The 20,974-nt window shown below is 36.3% G+C and overlaps 1 protein-coding gene and 1 pseudogene across 4 annotated transcripts in view; one reads left to right on the top strand and one right to left on the bottom strand.

The window, feature by feature from the left end:
- The window catches only part of RNGTT (RNA guanylyltransferase and 5'-phosphatase), a 362,370-nt gene that overhangs the window by 168,880 nt on the left and 172,516 nt on the right, over window positions 1–20,974 (top strand). The gene's annotated exons all lie outside the window — the stretch shown is intronic.
- LOC100683458 lies at window positions 19,681–19,949 on the bottom strand (annotated as a pseudogene).

Genomic DNA, 20,974 nt, shown 5'->3' with positions numbered 1-20,974 from the left:
AGAGAAAATAGACTGCATTTATTTAAAAATAATGTTTTTAGTTAGTATTCTTTATTAGATGTTAAGATTATTACCACATTTATTAGATGTTAAGATGAATATTTTGTAGATAACTTGGTGAAAGTTCATGAATATTTCCTTAGGATAAATTCTAAATAATGGAAATTTAGGTTCTAATCCATATTACCCACCCAACACACTTGGAAGTTTGTGACTGTATCCACTTCTACCCATGTGATAGAATTCTGAGATGACATCATGATCTTTGTATTATTTCCTTCTCTTAAGTATGGGTATCTAACCAGCTTCTAACCAATACATGGCAAATGTGATGGGAGGTTGTGTTATCAATTTATTTCTCAGCTCTGAGTGCACCTTTCAAAATATTTTCTGTGATGACTGATAGAATTTTTTAAGCATTTCATTTGGTAAGAATTTGGCATTTGTAAGTATTTCTATGTTTAGTATTTTCATTTCTATTTTTGTGTTTTTAAGAAATTTATAGAAATTTTCAGTTTTGGGGCACTTGGGTGGCTCAGTCATTTAAGCTTCTGCCTTTGGCTCAGGTCATGATCCCTTGGTCCTGGGATTGAGCCCCCATTGGGATCCCTGCTCAGCAGAGAGCCTGCTTCTCCCTCTGCCTCTGCTGCTCCCCCTGCTTGTGCTCACTTGCTGTCTTTGTCAAATAAATTAATAAAATCTTTTTAAAAAAAAATTTCAGTTTCTTGTATGATTTCTTTTGTTGGCACTATGTTTATGATATGTGTGTTTTCTTTTAAAACAGTACAGTTTAGTTGAATGTTCTGTGACAATGGAAATGTTACGATTTCTGTTGCGTAAAATAGTGCCCATTAGCCACATATGGTTACTGAGTACTTGAATTGTGGCTAGCGCAACTGAAACATTGAATTTTTTAAAAAGATTTTATTTATTTATTTATTGATGAGAGATAGAGAGAGGAAGAGACATAGGCAGAGGGAGAAGCAGGCTCCTCGCAGGGAACCCAATGTGGGACCTGATCCCTGGTCCCCAGGATCAAACTCTGAGCTGAAGGCAGATGCTCAACTGCTGAGCCACCTAGGAGTCCCAAGGAACTGAATTTTTAATTACTTTAAGTCTAAAATGACAAGTAGCTACCATATTAAATAGCACAGTTTATTTAAACTTTATTTGCTAATTTTAGTATTTTGTGCCTACATAGATTCTTTTTATGTTAAAAGTGGAATCTAAATTCATTATCTAGGTGTATAGTAAACATGTGATCTAGTTTTTGACTACTTTTCTGCTCATTTTCTATGACTTTTTCTTCTAGTTACTGTTCAGTGTTTCTTTTTCTTCCATTTGTGATACTTCATTTCATTCAAAGACATTTATACTGTGCTTAGAGCTGTCTTCAGATCTTATGGCTGCCTCTTTCTAGTTTTTAGCTCACCTCCTTAGTCCTTTTCTGAATCTCTGATATTTTTCAGTAAGATTTTGCTAAGAAACATTTCATGTTTTTACTATATCTGATTTAACACATCTTAATTCATGTATCTGTTTCTCTCTCTACCCATTTTTTTGGATACGTTTAAAGTATAGACTTCAATGCACTTTTAATTTTAGTTTTTATTAGGTTGTTTATCTCTGAAGAGTTCTTTATATATCCTGGGCATTGATCTTTTGTCAGATATGTTTTCCTAATATTTTCTCCCAATTTTGTAACTTGATGATTCATTTTCTAGACGGTGTCTTTTGGTAAGCAGGAGTTATTAAATTCACTGAAGTTTAATTTATCAATTATTTTTCTTTTATGGTTAGTGCTTTTTTGTGTGTCCTGTTGAAATTTTTTAAAACTTTACTTGTTAACTCTAGGTCAGAAAAATATTGAGAGCTTTGTGGTGTTAGCTTATATGTAGGTTTTATCCAACTCAAATCAGTTATAGTGTGGGGTAAGAATTGAGGTTTGTTTTTTTCCCCCCCATATGGATATATAGTTATGCCAGCACCTTTGGAAAGACTTTTCTTTTCTCATTGGATTCCACTGATAGCTTTGTAGAAAATAAATAAAAAAAAATTAAACCATCACATTATAAGTGTTGATCTATTTATAGATTGATCACTTATTTTTAATTGGTATGCCGTTCACTTTCACTCTTTGTGAAATAGACACAATTTCTGATAAGATAGATAATGTGATAGATTTGCTAGCATTTTTCTAGAGCCTAGAACATCACCTGGAACTGCTGAATAAATGATAGAGAGTGATCTCTAGTTGATAGTAGGTAGAGATTGGTTTTGTAGTTGGCTTTTATATTCATTATGTTAAATGAAATGAATTATTTCCAACGTTTTCCATGATGGAAAATAGTTTATTTACATTAGTAACAAACCGTTCTTTGAAAGTTTGAATGAACTCAGCTCTAAAATAATTTTTAGGGCATTTCTTGTTTTATTTTTCCCTATGCACATTTTAAAATTTAAATTCAGTTAATTAACATATAATGTTATTATTGGTTTCAGAGTTAGAGGTCATTGATTCATCAGTCTTCTTTAATACCCAGTGCTCATTATATCACATGCTATCCTTAATATCACCCAGTTACTGCATACCACCACCCCACTGTGACCCTCAGTTTATTTCCTATGATTAAGAATCTCTTATGATTTGTCTCCTTGTATGATTTCATTGTTATGTTTTTCCTCTCTTCCCCTGTGATCCTGCTTTGTTTCTTAAATTCCACATGAGTGAGATCATATGATAATTGTCTTTCTCTGATTAACTCATTTCGCTTAGCATCATATTCTCCAGTTCCATCTACGTCATTGCAAATGGCAAGATTTCATTTTTTGTTGGATGAATAGTATTCCATTGTGTGTGTGTGTGTGTATGTGTGTGTATATATATATACACACACGTGTATACATGTGTATACACACACATACACACACACACCACATCTTCTTTATTCTTTCATCTGTTGGTGGACATCTGGGCTCTTTCTGTAGTTTGGCTATTGTGGGCATTGCTGCTATAAACAGTGTGGTATAGGTGCCCTTTTGGATTTACCCCTGTATCTTTGGGGTGAATACCCAGTAGTGCAATTGATGGGGTTTTAGGTTAGCTCTATTTTCAACTTTTTGAGGGACCTCCATACTGCTATCCAGAGTAGCTGTACCAGTTTGCATTCCCACCAATAGTATACAGAGGTTCCCCTTTCTTCACATCCTCGTCAACATTTGCCATTTCCTGACTTGTTAATTTTAGCCATTCTGACTGGTTGTGAAGGGTATCCTGTTGTGGTTTTGATTTGTATTTCCTTGATGCCAAATGATGTTGAGCATTTTTTCATCTATCTGTTGGCCATTTGTATGTCTTCTTTGGAGAAATATCTGTTCACGTCTTCTGCGCATTTCTTGATTGGATTATTTGTTTTTAGGGTGTTGAGTTCCATAAGTTCTTTATGGATTTTGGAGAGTAGCACTTTATCTGATATGTCATTTGCAAATATTTTCTCCCATTCTGTCGGTTGTCTTTTGGTGTTATTGACTGTTTTCCTTTGCCGTGCAAAAGCTTTTTATCTTGATGAAGTCCTGATAGTTCATGTTTGCCTTTGGAGATGTGTCTAGTAAGAAGTTGCTGTGGCTGAGGTCACAAAGGTTACTGTCTATGTTCTCTTCTAGGATTTTGAAGGATTCCTGTTTCAAATTTAGGTCTTCCATCCATTTTGAGTCTATTTTTGTGTATGGTATGAGGAAGTGGTCCGGTTTCATTTTTCTGCATGTGGCTGTCCAATTTTCCAAATACCATTTATTGGAGAGACTGTCTTTTCCATTAGATATTCTTTCCTGCTTTGTCAAAGATTGGTTGACCATAGAGTTGAGGGTCCGTTTCTAGGTTCTGTATTCTATTCCATTGATCTGTGTGTCTGTTTTTGTGCCAGTTCTATACTGTCTTGATGATTACAGCTTTGTAATAGAGTTTGAAGTCTGGAATTGTGATGCTACCAGTTTTGGTTTTCTTTTTTTCAACAGTTCTTTGGCGACTCAGGGTCTTTTCTGGTTCTCTACACATTTAGGATTATTTGTTCCAACTCTGAAAAAAGTTGATGGTATTTGATAGGTATTGCATGAAAAGTATAGATTACTCCAGGTAGCAAAGACATTTTAACAATATTTGTTCTTCCAATCTATGAGCATGGGATGTTTTTCAATTTCTTTTTGTTTTCCTCAGTTTCTTTCATGAATAATCTATAGTTTTCTGAGTACAGATCCTTTGCCTCTTTGGTTGGGTTTATTCCTATGTATCTTATGGTTTTGGGTGCAGCTGTAAATGGGATTGACTCCTTAATTTCTCTCTCTTCTGTCTCATTGTTAGTGTATAGAAATGAAACTGATTTGTGTATTGATTTTAAATCCTGCAAATTGCTGAATTCCTGTATGAGTTCTAGCAATTTTGGGGTAGATTCTTTTGGGTGTTCCATATAGAATATGATGTCATCTGCAGAGAGTGACAGTTTGACTTTGCCGATTCAGATGCCTTTATTTCTTTTTGTTGTCTGATTGCCTAAGGCTAGGACTTTTAGTAGTATATTGAACAGCAGTGGTTAGAGTGGATATCCCTGCCATGTTCCTGACCTTAGGGGAGAAGCTCTCAGTTCTTCCCCATTAAGAATGATATTTGCTGGGATGCCTGGGTGGCTCAGCAGTTGAGTGTGTCTGCCTTTGACTCAGGGCATGATCCCATTTCGGGATCAAGTCTCACATCAGGCTCCCTGTGAGGAGCCTGCTTCTCCCTCTGCCTATGTCTCTGCCTCCCTCTGTGTTTCTCATGAATAAATAAATAAAATCTTAAAAAAAATGATATTTGCTGTGTTTTTTTTGGTAAATGGCTTTTATGATATTGGGGTATTTTCCCTCTATCCCTATGTTGTGAAGAGGTTTAATCAAGAAAGGATGCTGTAACTTGTCAGAAAGAAAATGGTCTTTCTGCATCTATTGAGAGGATCCTATGGTTCTTGTCCTTTTTTTTTTTTTTTTTTTTTAATTAATGTGGGGTATCACATTGATTGCTGATGTTGAACCACCCTTGCAGCCCAGGAATAAATCCCACTTGATCGTGGTGAATAATCCTTTGAATGTATTGTTGGATCCTATTGGCTAGTATTTTAGTGAGAATTTTTACATCAAAATTCATCAGGGATATTGGTCTGTAATTCTCCTCTTAGGTGGGGTCTTTATCTGGTTTTAGGATCAAGGTAATGCTGGCCTCATAGAAAGAGTTTGCAAGTTTTCCTTCCATTTCTATTTTTTGAAAATAGCTGTTTTGTGAAACATCACAAATTCCTGTAGTTTCTGTTTGTGCCGGAAGCTTTTTATCTCCTCCTTTAAATGATATCCTAGGTGGATAAAGTATTCTTGGCTGCTTATTTTTTCTCATTTAGCACCTTGAATATATCATGCCAGTTCTTTCTGGCCTGCCAGGTCTCTGTGGATAGGTCTTCTGCCAATCTAATGTTTCTACCCTAGGAGGTTATAGACCTCTCTTCCAACTGCTTTCAAGATTTCCTCTTTATCTCTCAGATTTGCAAGTTTCACTATTACATATTGGGGTATTCACCTATTTTTATTTATTTTGTTTTTTTAAAATAATTTTTATTTATTTATGATAGTCACACAGAGAGAGAGAGAGAGAGAGAGGCAGAGACACAGAGGGAGAAGCAGGCCCCATGCACCGGGAGCCCGACGTGGGATTCGATCCCAGGTCTCCAGGATCACGCCCTGGGCCAAAGGCAGGCGCTAAACCTCTGCGCCACCCAGGGATCCCTATTTTTATTGATTTTGAAGGGAATTCTCTGTGCCTCCTGGGCTTGGTTGCCTGTTACCTTCCCCAGATTAGGAAAGTTCTCAGCTATAATTTGCTCTAATTTACCTTCTGCTCCTTTCTCTCTTTCCTCTTCCTCTGAGATCTCAATTCTAATACTGTTTCAATTTATGATATCACTTATATATTGAATTCTGTCCTCATGATCCAGTAGTTGTTTTGTCCTATATATCAGTAATTCTGTCTTCTGCTTCATTTATCCTAATTCTGTCTTCTGCTTCATTTATCCTAGCAGTTAGAGCCTCCATTTTGATTACATATAATTAATAGCATTTCTGATTTCGACTTGATAGATTTTAGTTTTTTTATTTCTCTAGAAAGGGAGTCTCCAGTGTCTTCTGTGATTTTTTTCAAGCCCAGCTAGTATCTTTATAATCATTATTCTGAACTCTAGTTCCAACATCTTACTTATGTCCATACTGATTAGGTCCTTGGTAGTTTATACTGCCTCTTGTTCTCTTTCTTGAGGTGAATTTTTCCATCTTGTCATTTCTATCCACAGAAGAATTGGTGAATGAGAGAACAAAATACAAAATGGCAACAACAACCCCAGAGAAATATATGTTAAATCAGAAGAGACCTGAAACTGGGTGCGGGGCGGGGGGAGGGCAGAGAGAAAAGCGTATAATCAGACAGGTAAACAGAATAGAGCAATGCACTGGATCCTGTGTGTATTTTGGTCTGTTAGAAATCTAGATTTCAAAAATTTAATAAACGAACATATGTGTACAAAAAAATTAAGTACAATGAAAGTATAAAATGTAAGTGTAAAAATGAAAATTTAAAGGACCCCCCCCCCAAAAAAAAGAAGCAATATAAACAGGGGAACAGAACAGAACAATACTCTATATCCTGATTGTATTTTGTTTGCCTTGTTAGAAGGAGCTATATCTCAAAGTTCTAAGGAAAGAAAAACATGTATTTACAAAAATAAAGTTAAATACGTTGAAAGGGTAGGAAGTGACTGTAAAGATGAACATTAAAAATTACTTTAATAAAAAAAAAAACCAAAAAAGCAAACATGATCATACAGCTGAAGAGAACAGAGCCATACACTAAATTCTGGATGTATTTTGGTCTGTTAGAAGAAACTGCATCCCAGAATTGTAAAGAAAGAAAAACTTATGTATATACAGAAATAAAATTAATGAAAAGATAGAATGTACTGTAAAATTGAAAATTAAAAAATCTTTTTTAAGAGAAAATTCATGATGCTTTTTAAAAAAATTTAATTTATTTATTCATGAGAGATACACAGAGAGAGATAGAGGCAGAGACATAGGAGACTCCATGCAGGGAGGCTGATGTGGGACTTGATCCAATGCAGGGGTTATCTCATGACCCATGAGATCACGACCTGAGTTGAAACTAAGAGTCATTTGCTTAACCAACTGAGTCATCCAGGCACCCCTGTTTGTCTCCTAATATAGCTTTGCTTACGATTGATTGATTGATTGATTGATTGATTGATTTTATTTATTTATTCATGAAAGACACACAGAGAGAAAGAGAGAGAGACAGAGACACAGGCAGAGGGAGAAGCAGGCTCCATTCTGGGAGCCCAATACAGGACTCGATCCCAGGACTCCAGGATCACACCCTGAGCTGAAGGCAGGCGCCAAACTGCTAAGCCACCCAGGGATCCCCACTATTTATTTTTTTAAAAATTTTGTTTCACATGTGTTTTTCTTCTGTATACTTTATTGTTTTTTCTTTGTTCTTTGGTATTATTGGAGAGCTTAAAATGTCCTATACTTTACACATCTTTTTTCACCATAGTTAATTTTGCTCTTTATATTTTAGTGTGCTTTTCAGAAATTTATTTAGAACGTGAAGCATATGCTTTCTAAAAATTAGCCAATTCTTTCTTCATATAGTGTTTTTAAGGAAACTTTTTTCATAGATATATTCTGAAATGTGTACATAAATCATAAATTTAAAGCTTCAACAGTTTTCACAAAGTGAACAATCACATGAAATGCACAAATGTAGAATACTGTCAGTATTCCAAAACCTTCCCTGTGTGCCCTCCTGGTCTCTCTCCTTCACTCTCTTCTCCCCAGAAATTATTACTGTCTTGGAGTTAAATAGTATATGAGTTTTTTGTGTTTGGCTTCTTTCAGTTAATATTTGTACAGTTCATTTCTGTTGTTACATGTAGACATAGTTTGACCATTTTTATTGCAGTATACTCTGACTATATCATAATTGACTTACCCATTCTATTATTGATAGATATTTGGGTAATAGTTTAGGGCTATTATCCATTCTGTTATTGATTAATCAATCTATTGATTGATACTTGGATTATTTCTAGTCTAGGACTAGCCTAGTTCTACTAGAACTAGTAGTGTTGATGTGAACATTTTGGTGCACACACATATATTACTTTAAAAATATTGGGCACGCTTGGGTGGCTCAGTGGTTTCAGTGTCTGCCTTCAGCTCAGGGTGTGATCCTGGAGTCCCGGGATCAGGTCCCACATTGGGCTCCCTGCGTCTCCCTCTGCCTGGGTCTCTGCCTCTCTCTCTTGTGTCTCTCATGAATAAATAAACAAAATCTTTTAAAAAACTATATATATATATATCCAAAATAGTAAGGAAACAGGCCCAAATACGTGGCCACTTGAATTATGATAAACGTCACATTATAGAGCAGTGGGGAAAGAATGAGTCTGCTCAGTAAGTAGTGTTGCATCAGCTGGATCTCCCCTCACCTCCTCTATGTTGTTGACAAAATTTGGTCTATATGTTTCTTTTCTTTAAAAAATACTAAAAGGCTTTATTTTTTGAGAGTGGTTTTATGTTCACAGAAATTGAACTCATGGTACAGAGATCTTAGAGACCCTCTCTCTCTCCCAGTATGCAGTTGCAGTATACTCTGCATTTTACTTGAATATGGTACATTTGATACACTTGGTGAACCAATATTGATATTAATAAAGTCTATATTTTTACATTAGGGTTAGCTCCCTGTGTTATATAGGTCTATGGATTTGGCAAATGCAAAATGTCATGTATCTACCATTATAGGATTATACAGATTAATTTGTAAATTGTGCTCCCTGATTCATCCCTTTTGGCATCTCTTGAGCCTCTGGCACTCATGGATCTTTTTACTGTCTCTGTAATTTTACCCTTTCCAGAATGTCATATAGTTAAAATTATATAGTATATAACCCTTTCACATGATCTTCTTTTACTTAGCAATATGCATTTAAAGTTCCTCTGGTGCTTTTTATGGTTTGATAGCTCCCCACTCACTTCTTTCTTTCTTTCTTTCTTTCTTTCTTTCTTTCTTTCTTTCTTTCTTTCTTTCTTTCTTTCTCTTTCTTCTTTCTTTCTTTCTTTCTTTCTTTCTTTCTTTCTTTCTCTCTCTCTCTCTCTCTCTCTCTCTCTCCCTCCCTCCCTCCCTTCCTAATAGTTTATTTTTTATTTATATTTATTTATTTTTTAAAAAATATTTTATTTATTCATGAAAGACACACGGGGTGGGTTGGGGGGCAGAGGGAGAAGCAGGCTCCATGCAGGGAGCCCGACGTGGGACTTGATCCTGGGACTCCAGGATTGCACCCTGGGCTGAAGGCAGGCGCTTAACCACTGAGCCACCCAGGGATTCCCCAATAGTTTTATTTTTTAGAGCAATTTTAGGTTCACAATAAAATTGAGGGGAAAGTACAGAATATTCCCATATATTCCCTACTCCCACACATGGACCATCTAACCCACTATCAGTATCTTGCACCATAGTAGTACATTTGTTATGATTGATTAAACCTCTGTTGACATGTTATTACTCAAAATTATTATTACTCAAAAATCCATAGTTTACATTAGGCTTCACTTTAGGTGCTGTACATTCTGTAGGTTTTGACAAATGTTAATGACAGATCCCTATAGATTGAAGTATTATATAGTTTCACCGTTCTAAAAATCCTCAGTGCTTTGCCTGTTCGTCATTGCTTCCTCTCTAACCCCTGCATCCACTGGTCTTTTTATTGTCTTTTTATTTTTGCCTTTTCCAGAATGTCAGTGTGTAACCTTTTGAGATTGGCTTCTTTCACTTAGTAATATACATTTAAGTTCTTTTCATGACTTGATAATTTAACACCGAATAGTATTCCATTGTCTGGATATATCACAGTTTATCCATTCACCTACTAAAGTACATCTTGGTTTTCTCAGGTTTGGAAATTGTGACTACAACTGCTGTAAGTATCCACATGTAGAATTTTGTGTGGGTGTAAAATTTCAGCCTTTGGGTAAATACCAAGGTGCACTATTGTTGGATTATATGGTAAGAGTATGTTTAATTTTGTACAATACTGCCAAAAGAAAAGTTCTATCCATTCCTTTTCCTCATTCATAAGGGTTTTCATTTCTTTCCTTATTTTTATCCTTTGCCTTTCTGTTTGCATATCCTTAGAATTTCTAGTCTTATTAACGTAGAAGCTTAGTGCACATATGTATCCACCTATACTGTTTACACATGTATGTACCCATGAGAAGTAGAGAATGACTCACTAGGCTGAAGTAGATTGAGGCCTTTCTGGGAAAGAATCTGTAAGTAGATGCATGAAAGAGAACTATTAAGAATTTTGACTTGGGCATAGGAGGCTAATGACAATACAATTAATGAAAGCAAGAATTCTTTAAGGTGCTAGGTAAAATTTCAGTGAACCATGTAATTGTTTTGGTGCATTAAATTGTTGATAGATGCCTAACTTTTAAGTATAGAAAGAAATATCACTGTAACAGAGGTAAAATATATTTTGCTATTTTGTTCATGAAGTATTTTATTTTCTACAGCGGTCTAGATATAAATCTTAGGTCCTATTTTTATTTCTATGCTAGCTTAATACAAAGAATAAGGGAAATGTTGCATGCTTTTTATTTTGTGGAAAACAAAGTTTATTTCTTAAGGTCCCACTACCATTTTTTCTTTACTTTATTAGACTATAGAACATGTTTAGTTTACAGATAAATGCCATTTGGTATCCCAGTATGGGTTATCCTCATTCAAAGATATGCAGCATCTCTTAAAGTTCTCATGTGTGGTAGCTAATTGGTTCACTTTACCTGTTAACTGACAGGGTAACTACAGCATCATTCTATAGTCTGTAGCTTCTTGAACAGTCTCTTGACATAATGCCCAACAAGGGAAGTCATGATTTCCTACTGATCAGTATGACTTTGACAACAGTCCAGATTATATCAACTAGAGGAATTCAGTGACAAAAACTTACTACAGTGAGCTTAGTCCACCTGCATAGTCCCTGCAAGACTGCCCTCATTTCAAATGCCAGCTACAAGTTTTGGCTCCCAGGCTCACCTTTGCTTCAGATTTGCTGGGTACAAATTCTGGGGTTCCCAGGGACTCCTCAGGTTTGATAATTCAGTATAATGGCTCAGAGACTCAGAAAAGCACTGTACTTGTCATTATAGTTTTATAATAAAAGAAGAACTGGGTAGCCCTGGTGGCTTAGCGGTTTAGCGCCACCTTCAATCTGGGGCGTGATCCTGGAGACCAGGGATCGAGTCCCATGTCGGGCTCCCTGCATGGAACCTGCTTCTCCCTCTGCCTGTCTCTCTCTCTGTCTCTCATGAATAAATAAATAAAATCTTAAAAAAAAAAAAAAAAGGGAAGAAGAACTGCATGGGGCAAAATCTGGGAGGAACCCAAGTTTGAAGCTTCTGGTGGTCTCTTCCTAAGAAATCATGGACAGCATTACTTACTTCTGGCTAAGAGGCATTTGACAGTACCCAAAGAGTACTGCCAACCAGGGAACCTTTGGTGTACAAAGTTTATATTGTGATTCTGTCACATATTACCTGCATAGATGACCTTTAGTCTTCAGCCCAGAATTCTAAGAGGTCTGGGCTAATAGATTTAATCTCCAGTTCCTCTGGAGGGCAGAACTGATATGCTTATTCCAAAGTCTCCATTGTAAATCACCTTTTTAGAGTCTCTGGTGCCTAAATGCCCCAGGCAAACAAAGATATGCTTGTCAGGCAGGACATTCCAGGGGCCTCGAGATCATCCCCTGGTAGTGGGGCAAAGGCCAAACCTCTCTTGGTAAAGTTAACTCTTCAGTACATACCTATTCAAACAAAGGATGTATTGTTTGCAGCTTACCATGTAGCTCTTTGAAAGTCTTAAGTTAAAAAAAAATATGATTTCCTCTTTTTGCTCAAATTACAAATATTTAACTTCTTTCTTTCTCAAATTTGTGCCCCTTTTGTTGGAACAATCAGACCAGCCACTTATGTAGTTTAATTTTATTTGTATTGCATCACATATGTGTTTATGGTAAAGTACCCATTCTGTTCTTGTATTCTTTCCAAAAGTGCTTATTTTTCTCCCAAACTAGTAGATCATACTTTTATACCCACAAAGGAAATATTCACCTATACTTTTTACCAGCTGTAATCTGTATAAACATTCTGGAAAACATTTAGGAAAGGTTTCCCAGAAAAAAAAAGTGCTTTAAAAACCATGCTGAAGGAGCTTGGACTATATAGGCAGTGAGGAGCACTCAAAGCTCTTTGGTTGTGGTTATGACATACAACAAATTATTTTAGAAAGTCAGTTCTAGTGGAGGTAGAGTAGAAATAGTTTGAAAGAAAAAGTTAACCTATTAGCAAGAAGGCCAGTTAGGACCCTATTAGTGTTATCCTTGCTGAAGATAATAAAAGTAATAAGGGATGGTTTATGAGAAAGTTACTATGAGAGATGATTTCATCTTTTAAAAAATTCTTGCCCCTTTCATAATCTGTACATATATTAACAACTTAAACTTCTTAACAATTTTTTAAATGTTTTTATATTACACAGTTTCTTGGGATAATTCCATGTGTTTTCTATTTATATCTATTGGCTTGCATTTATTTATTTATTAAATTTTTATTAAAAAAATTTATTTTGAGAGACAGTGAGTAAACATGCCTTCAGGATTGGGAAGGGGCAGGGGAAGAGGGAAAATAGTATCTTAAGTGGGCTCCACACTGGGGTGCAGATCGCAGGACTTGGGGCTTGATCGCTGGACTCTGAGATCAAGAACTAAGCTGAAATCAAGAGTCGAGTGCTTAACCGACTGAACTACCCAGGCACCCCTATTTATTTTTTAGAAAGAGAGCGCATGTGCTTGAGCACGTGTTGGGGCAGGGGGAGGGGCAGAGAGAGAGGGAGAGAGAGAGCATCTTCAGTCTCCATGGCCAACATGGGCTGATGTGGGGCTCGATCTCACCACACTGAGATCATGACCTGAGCCAAAAATCAAGAGTTGGATGCTCAACCAGTTGAGCCACCCTGGCACTCCTGGCTTCTTTTTATTGGTCTCAAAACTGTGCTGTTCATTTTATTTAGTAAACCTTTGTTGAAGTGAGAGCATACTCCTCCAGAGTACTGTGATAGATGCTGAAGATACAATGATATGTGTGTGATTTTATTGACCTGTAAAAGCCCACAGTTCAATTCGGTAGACAGAGGAAAATCCTGTGGTAGAAGGAAGCACAGGGTGCTCTGACAGAATGTTGAAGGAGCACATAACCTCGAATAGAGATTAGGAGAAGATTTCTGGGTACATGACCTGCTAGCATAGAAAAGCAGTTAAGAACATGGGCTCTGGAGCCAGAATGATTTTGGATTCTTGGTTTCTTGCTGTGTGACTTTGGGCAAGTTCTAAACTTCACCTTTAAAATGGGAATCAGGACACATCTTTGTGGTTCAGTCAATTAAGCAACTGATTCTTGATTTTGGTTCAGGTCATGATCTCAAAGTCATGAGATCAAGCCCTGTGATGGGCTCCACACAAAGCATGGAATCTGCTTGTGATTCTCTCCCCCTCCTCTTGCCCCTCCCTACTGCTGTGTGTGTGCCTGAGTGTTGTCATGTGCACTCTCTAAATAAATAAAAAAGTAAAATCTTTAAAAAAGAATAAAATGAGGATAATAATAGTCCCTACTTCATAATATTGTTATGAGACTAGAATGGCTTGATATATGTAAAGTACTTAGAAAAGTGCCTGTGGTATAGTTTTTAGATGTTTTACCTCTTCTTTCTCATGTTTTGTTTTGTGTTGTTTTTTGTTTTCATGGATACATGATTAGCACTCAGTAAACATTTGGATACAACTAGATGAAATTATAATTACCTTTCTGTTTTCTTAGAAGTCTTTAAACAGCTCTCCTAAATGCACTTTACTGTAAAAGGATTGTTTTTGTGTATTTAGATCCTTCTTAACCACAAGTCATAAACTGGTAGGCTCCCGAAAGTGTAAGCTCTTCTATTACTTAAGAAACGCTGAGTTTGCTTGAGGATGAGGATGTGCTCCCCAGTTCATCATAATTCTTATCAACTAGTCCCTGTTTTCTTACACCTAGTCCTGTTCAGCTTCATGGTCTGGCCTCCAGGTATTTGAGTTTGGGACCTCCACACTAGACCCTGACACTAGCTCTTCCAGGATAAAAACCTATTGATCTCTTTTAAATCTCAAACACTTGATAGAATGGCTGTGAGTTATTGACATCAAATGAATGTTTCTTGAATAAATGAATAATGCCTCAATTATGAGATGAAAAAGAAGTCTGGGGATCCCTGGGTGGCGCAGCGGTTTGGCGCCTGCCTTTGACCCAGGGCGCGATCCTGGAGACCCGGGATCGAATACCACATCGGGCTCCTGGTGCATGGAGCCTGCTTCTCCCTCTGCTTGTGTCTCTGTCTCTCTCTCTCTGTGAGACTATCATAAATAAATAAAAATTAAAAAAAAAAGAAAATAAAGAAGTCTGGCATAAAGAACTTTGATTATTCCATGAGGGTGAGTTGACTTTCATTTTATAGAATTATGAGGGAATTTTGGTAAAAGTAAGACTGACAATATACCAAAAATAATAAAGAACCTATATTTCCTAGAGAAATTTTGTTAATAGATTTTCTAACTTGTCATGTGGCACTTACCAGATTTATACTAAGGTTGATTTTAATTGTAGTAGTATGGGTTGAAAGAGCCATTTGAAGCTATTTATATTTTGATTAGCTAATGATATAGTTGTTGAATCATCATTGGTAAATAATGTAAATCAAATCATTGTTTTCAAAAGGAGATAATAATCTTGCCTTTTTGGTGAGCTAGATGGATGAGTTTTGTAGAATGATTATGTACTGATTAGAAGAATATTTAGGGTACAGAAGCATTGAATAATCTTAACCTAAACCAGAAGTTAGACTCTAGGAATGAAAAAGAATGAAGAGTAGTATCCAGGTGAGTGGAGATTTCCATTTTGGGGGGATTGGTAAAATAAAGCCGTGAATTTTAGGGGATTTATTGAAAGCACAATTAAATAAGCAGATATAAGTTACTATATTGAATATTCTCAAATGGTTGGGGCTGTGTGGGGCTATCTGCTCAGAAAATGTTTTATGTGAGTAGAATAGTCCAGAACAGAAAGATGGAGATTATTCTTTTCTTGTTTAAGTATTCCCTTGATGTATTTTTCTTTACTTTAATGAATAGATGTTGCCAGTTGCATTCCCAATGACACTGGATTCATTTTCTTCTTCATTGTGGTCTTAAGTTATCATTTTACTTACTGCTAAGAGGTTCCTTTCTGTGCTTTATAACTTTGCAGTTTCTGTTTTGTTTTTTATGTTTCTAATTTCAAGCCCTTTTGCATTATTTTCTTTGCTTATACATTTATAACAATTTGGTTTCCAATTACTTCTGATTCATAGACACATAAAATACCAATTCAAAGTCCATCATCTGGTGTGTTACCTTTTTGCCATTTCCACAAATTTTTGGTCAATAGAAAGTTACATGTAGTTACATGTCTCCTCTAGGATGTTTCAGACGGTATTCCAGTGATGGGATTATGTTTTTATAAGTAAAACTTGATGACACACTATAATGTTTCATTAATAATTATTTGGGGGCAGCCTGGGTGGCTCAGCGGTTTAGCGCCGCCTTCAGCCCAGGGTGTGATCCTGGAGACCTGGGATCGAGTCCCACATTGGGCTTCCTGCATGGAGCCTGCTTCTCCCTCTGCCTGTGTCTCTGCTTCTCTCTCTCTCTCTCTCTCTCTCTCTCTCTCTCTCTCTCTCCCCATCTTTCATGAATAAATAAATAAAATCTTAAAAAAATATTTGGTATATTATGTCTACTATTTTACCTTTTATTCATCTAATTTAACCTGGTGGAAGATAAAAAGATTAATTCACTATATGTTCCACTTTAAAGCTTCCAGGGTTTTGCAGTTAAAATTTTGTATTTAAAAGTGAGATAGCTTTTAAGAATTTGTTAGAAGTGTTTTAGAAACAACTTCGGTAATTTAAGTTGAACTATCTTTCTGTAGAAAGATTGACAGGTAATGGCTAGTTCTATCACTGCATTTAATGCTTTTGCTAATGACTTAAAATTAAGGTATTATTTAGGCATATTGGCCTAAGCTTATATTATCATTGGTTCCCCAGTTTGTTTAATGCTAGCTAGACTGCTAGCATTAGTAGGCAGTCAGGAAATAGCTACCTAATAAACACTGATGGAAATTTTATTTTTATTGAAGTGTTATCCAATAAATTCTCTCAGAAAAACTTAGATTAGCACTTCTTACATAAAAATACCAGTGCAGGGACGCCTGGGTAACTCATTGGTTGAATGTCTGCCTTCTGCTCAGGTCGTGATCCTGGGGTCCTGGGATCGAGTCCTGCATCAGTCTCCTGATGGGGAGCCTACTTCTCCCTCTGCCTATGTCTCTCTCTCTGTCTCTCATGAATAAATAAATAATCTTTTTTTTTTTTTTTAAGAATACCAGTGCAGCTCATAAATAAGTTATACTTAAAATATGGAAGAGGAAAAAACCAAAGTAGCTTAAAATTATAGGACGTTCTATCTTGGAATGTAATATCAGAGACAAGAGAATAACAAAATGAGTTTTTAAAATACCTATTATTTAAGTTATTAGAATAACCTAACTTTTCAAGCCATGCTATTTTAACAGTGTATATTGAAACTCTTTTTGGCTCCTTGGTTAACTATTCCTTCCTTGGAGACTCTGCCTGACTTAAATTCTCTCAGACTGCCCATCACTCTTGTTGAATACAGCTTCCCTGTGTTTGGTTTGATCTGTTTATTACAATGGGTTTTCCATTTCTTTGTAATTTTTAATTCAGTGACTTTCTTCTGATTTAGTCACTTTCACTTTGGCAACTTATTTCTGGCTACTATTCCTACTTTAAAGTTTTAAGTGCAGACATATTCCTTTCTAACCACAACTTACATCTCTTAAAAACTTGTGAGACATTTCATCAACTTCTCTGCCATCTAGTAAATTGAGATTGTGCCCTCCTCTTCAACTATATCTGGGGCTTATTAGCTTTAGGGGCGCATGGTTCTCTTTCACTGGGCTTATCATCTCAGCCAAGGTGGCTCTTTTTTTTTCCCTGAACTTCCTACATTCTCTAGAGTTCTTAGTTTCTCAAGGTAGAAGTTGACATCATTGATTTGTGACCTCTTTTTTTTTTTTTTTGGTTAGTCATCTAGTACAATAAATTTTCCTAAGTGTACTTTAGCCACATCCCTCAAATCTCAGTTACTGTTTTATCATCTTCCTTCCATTTGAAATATTTAAGTTTTCTCTTTTAATTTCTTCTTTTATTCATGGGTTATTTACAAGTGTGTTAAGTTTCCAAACATTGAGGGGCTTTCCCAGATATCTTTTTCTTGATACTTAATTTAATTCATTGTGATCAGAAAACATACTTGGTGTGACTTTGATTTATAAATGTGCTCTATGTACTTGGAAAAATATTTTTTCCTGTTGTTGGATAGAATGTCATGTAAATGTCAGCTAGGTCAGGTTGTTTCAGTGTTGCTATAGTGTTCCATATACTCACTCATTTTCTGACTGGTGTTCTTTAAGTGTTGCTGTGTAAACTGGGGAGACCTTGGACCCTGGGGCCTCAACCCAGCCAGACAAAGGAATTGCTGAAGATTCTTGATCTTGTAACAAGAATTAATTCAAATTCAGACTGCAGCACAGCAGATAAGTAACATATACAGGAAAGTTTATTAAGTGAAAAGTAGAGATGAGAGCCCATGAGCTTGAATAAGAGACAGTGGGAGAGAGAGAGAGAGTCAGAGACGGAGAGAGAGTCAGACAGAGACAGAAGCAGAGACAGAGTTGCATGTCCTGGAGTTTGAGTTTCTACCTTTTATTGACAGTTGTTAACCAGGGGGTAGAATATTACTTGGGATGAGGATTTCTTGGGAGCAGGTTTTGGGCGTTTTCTTCCTTATGTGGTCATCCACAAAAGGCCTCCAAGTTTCTGGCCTCCTATGTCAGCCATCTTGGGTTTGCTTCATGTGGCTTTGTTTTGGATGGTGCCAGGACTGGCCTCTGACTTTCCCAAGAGCTGACCATGACTTCCTTTTTGCCAATGTCCAGGTGTCCTGTTAGAACCTAACTAACTGCCTACTCTAACATATGTGTTTTCAAGACATCTTTATCTCTACTGAATGTTTTTTTCTACTTGTCGAATCATTTATTTGGAAAAGAGTCTTAAATGATCCATGTATAATTGAGGAGTTTTGCCTTATTTTTATTATCTACTCTGTTAATTTAAAAAAATGCATTTTGAATTATTACTATTTTTGGTGAGGTGCATATACACTTAAGATTGTTATAGGTCCTTTTTATCTCTGGCAATATTTCTTGTTCTTGTCTTCTTTGTCGAATATTAATATAGGCTAGCCACTTCAGCTTTCTTTTCATTAGTGTTAGGATTTAATATCTTTTCTCTCATTGTACGTTTATCTTTCTGTCCATCCATCCAGCTTTATTGAGGCATAATTAACCTATAACATTGTGTGAGTTTAATCTATCCTTCTGCTTTCAATCTTTATATACAAAGTGGGTTTATTGTAGACAGCCTATAGTTAGTTGGTTCTGATTATTTTTTTCCTGACAATTTCTACATGGGGTGCTTGTACCATTTAAATTTAATGTAATTATTACTGTGGCTTGGTGTGGATCTACCATCTTGCTACTTTGTATTTGCCTGTGTGTTCCTATTTCCATTTTTCCCTCTTACTGTCATTTGGATTACTTGAGAATGTTTTCATTTCTTTATAGCTCCACTTTAGGCCCATTAGGTATACATCGTTGTTTTATATTTTAGGAGTTAGCCTAAGATTTATAATATATCTCTTTAGCCTTTCACTGTTTATCTTTAAATAATATTGTATCACTTTATAGTTGGGGTAAAAAACATACAACAATATCATTCCATTTCCTGTCATATATTTTGCTTCCAAAAGCATGTTATAAACTACACAGTACATTTTAATATATTTGCTTTAATTAGTTATCTTTTAAAGAAATTAACAAATATCTTATTCTATTTTTCAACCATTTCTTTTTTCTTTTTAACAGTCATCTTTTATTGGATGTTAATTCTCATATAGGATATGAAAGGATTTATTCTATTGTTCAACCTTCCCTTCCCTTCCCTTCCTTTCCCTTCCCTTCCCTTCCCTTCCCTTCCCTTCCCTTCCCTTCCCTTCCCTTCCCTTCCCTTCCCTTCCCTTCCCTTCCCTTCCCTCTTTTCTTTCTTTTTTCTTTTCTTTTCTTTTCTTTTCTTTTCTTCTTTTCTTTTTTTTCTTTTCTTTCTTTCTTTTCTTTTCTTTCTTTCTTTCTTTTCTTCTTTTCTTTTCCAGTCATCTTTTATTGGATGTTAATTCTCAATTAGGATATGAAAAGATTCAGGTGCCAGGGAAAAGTCATGGTCAGGAATGCAGAATGTGCCTCCACACTGGGCCTTCTTCAGTGGTACTTTTGTAGCTGCTCATGTTTAAGTTCCTGGTAGCAATGACAGTAGTTGAAAAGCCCATAGCTGCCAGCACCATAGAAATCTCAGTGATGCCCCCTTTTCTTATATTGACGTCCTTGTTGTTGTAGTACCAGTAGTAACCTCTGTAAAGTGCTCCAGCAGTGCCTGTAGGGGTGAAATTCTGCATTAGTATCCAGCTTGGCAGCCCTCCTAGTTTGTCATCCATGAACTTCATCTCCTTCACTGGTACATATGACTCCATCTAGGAGTCATGGGTGTCTGTTTTATCTAGTTTTCAGCCATTTCTGAAGCACTTCAGAAATTTTTTGTTTAGATACAGGTTTTTGTTGTTTGTTTATATCATATTTCTTCTACTAGAAGACTTTTAAAATCTTTTGTAGGATAGCCTGGTGGAAATTCATTTTATCAGATTTTGTCTGTTGGAAAAAAAATTACTTTGCCCCCATTTTTTATTTTTTATTTTAATTTTTTGTATATTTTTTTATTGGAGTTTGATTTGCCAACATATAGCATAACACCCAGTGCTCATCCCATCAAGAGCCCCCCTCAGTGCCTGTCACCCAGTCATCCCAACCCCCTACCCACATCCCTTTCCACCACTCCTTGTTCGTTTCCCAGAGTTAGGTGTCTCTCGTTCTGTCACCCTCACTGATATTTTCACTCATTTTCTCTCCTTTCCCCTTTATTCCCTTTCACTATTTTTTATATTCCCCAAATGAATGAGACCATATAATGTTTGTCCTTCTCCCATTGACTTATTTCACTTAGCATAGTACCCTCAGTTCCATCCATGTTGAAGCAAATGGTGGGTATTTGTCATTTCTAATGGCTGAGTAATATTCCATTGTATATATAGACCACATTTTCTTTATCCATTCATCTTTCTCAATGGAACACTGAAGCTCCTTCTACAGTTTAGCTATTGTGGACATTGCTGCTATAAACATCGGGGTGCAGGTGTCCTGCCATTTCACTGCATCTGTATCTTTGGGGTAAATCCCCAGCAGTGCAATTGCTGGTCATAGGGCAGTTCTATTTTTAACTCTTTGAGGAACCTCCACACAGTTTTCCAGAGTGGCTGTACCAGTTCATATTCCCACCAATAGTGCAAGAGGGTTCCCCTTTCTCCACATCCTCTCCAACATTTATTTCCTGTCTTGTTAATTATCATCCTCACTGGTGTGAGGTGGTATCTCATTATGGTTTTGATTTGTATTTCCCTGATAATGCCCCCATTTTTTAAAGATATTTTCATTTGTTAAAGAT

The sequence above is a fragment of the Canis lupus genome, chromosome 12 (genome assembly GCF_011100685.1).
Source record: "Canis lupus familiaris isolate Mischka breed German Shepherd chromosome 12, alternate assembly UU_Cfam_GSD_1.0, whole genome shotgun sequence".
NCBI classification, from domain to species: domain Eukaryota; kingdom Metazoa; phylum Chordata; class Mammalia; order Carnivora; family Canidae; genus Canis; species Canis lupus.
Note: the sequence above shows the minus strand (reverse complement) of the source record. Positions and strands in the feature narration are given on the sequence as shown.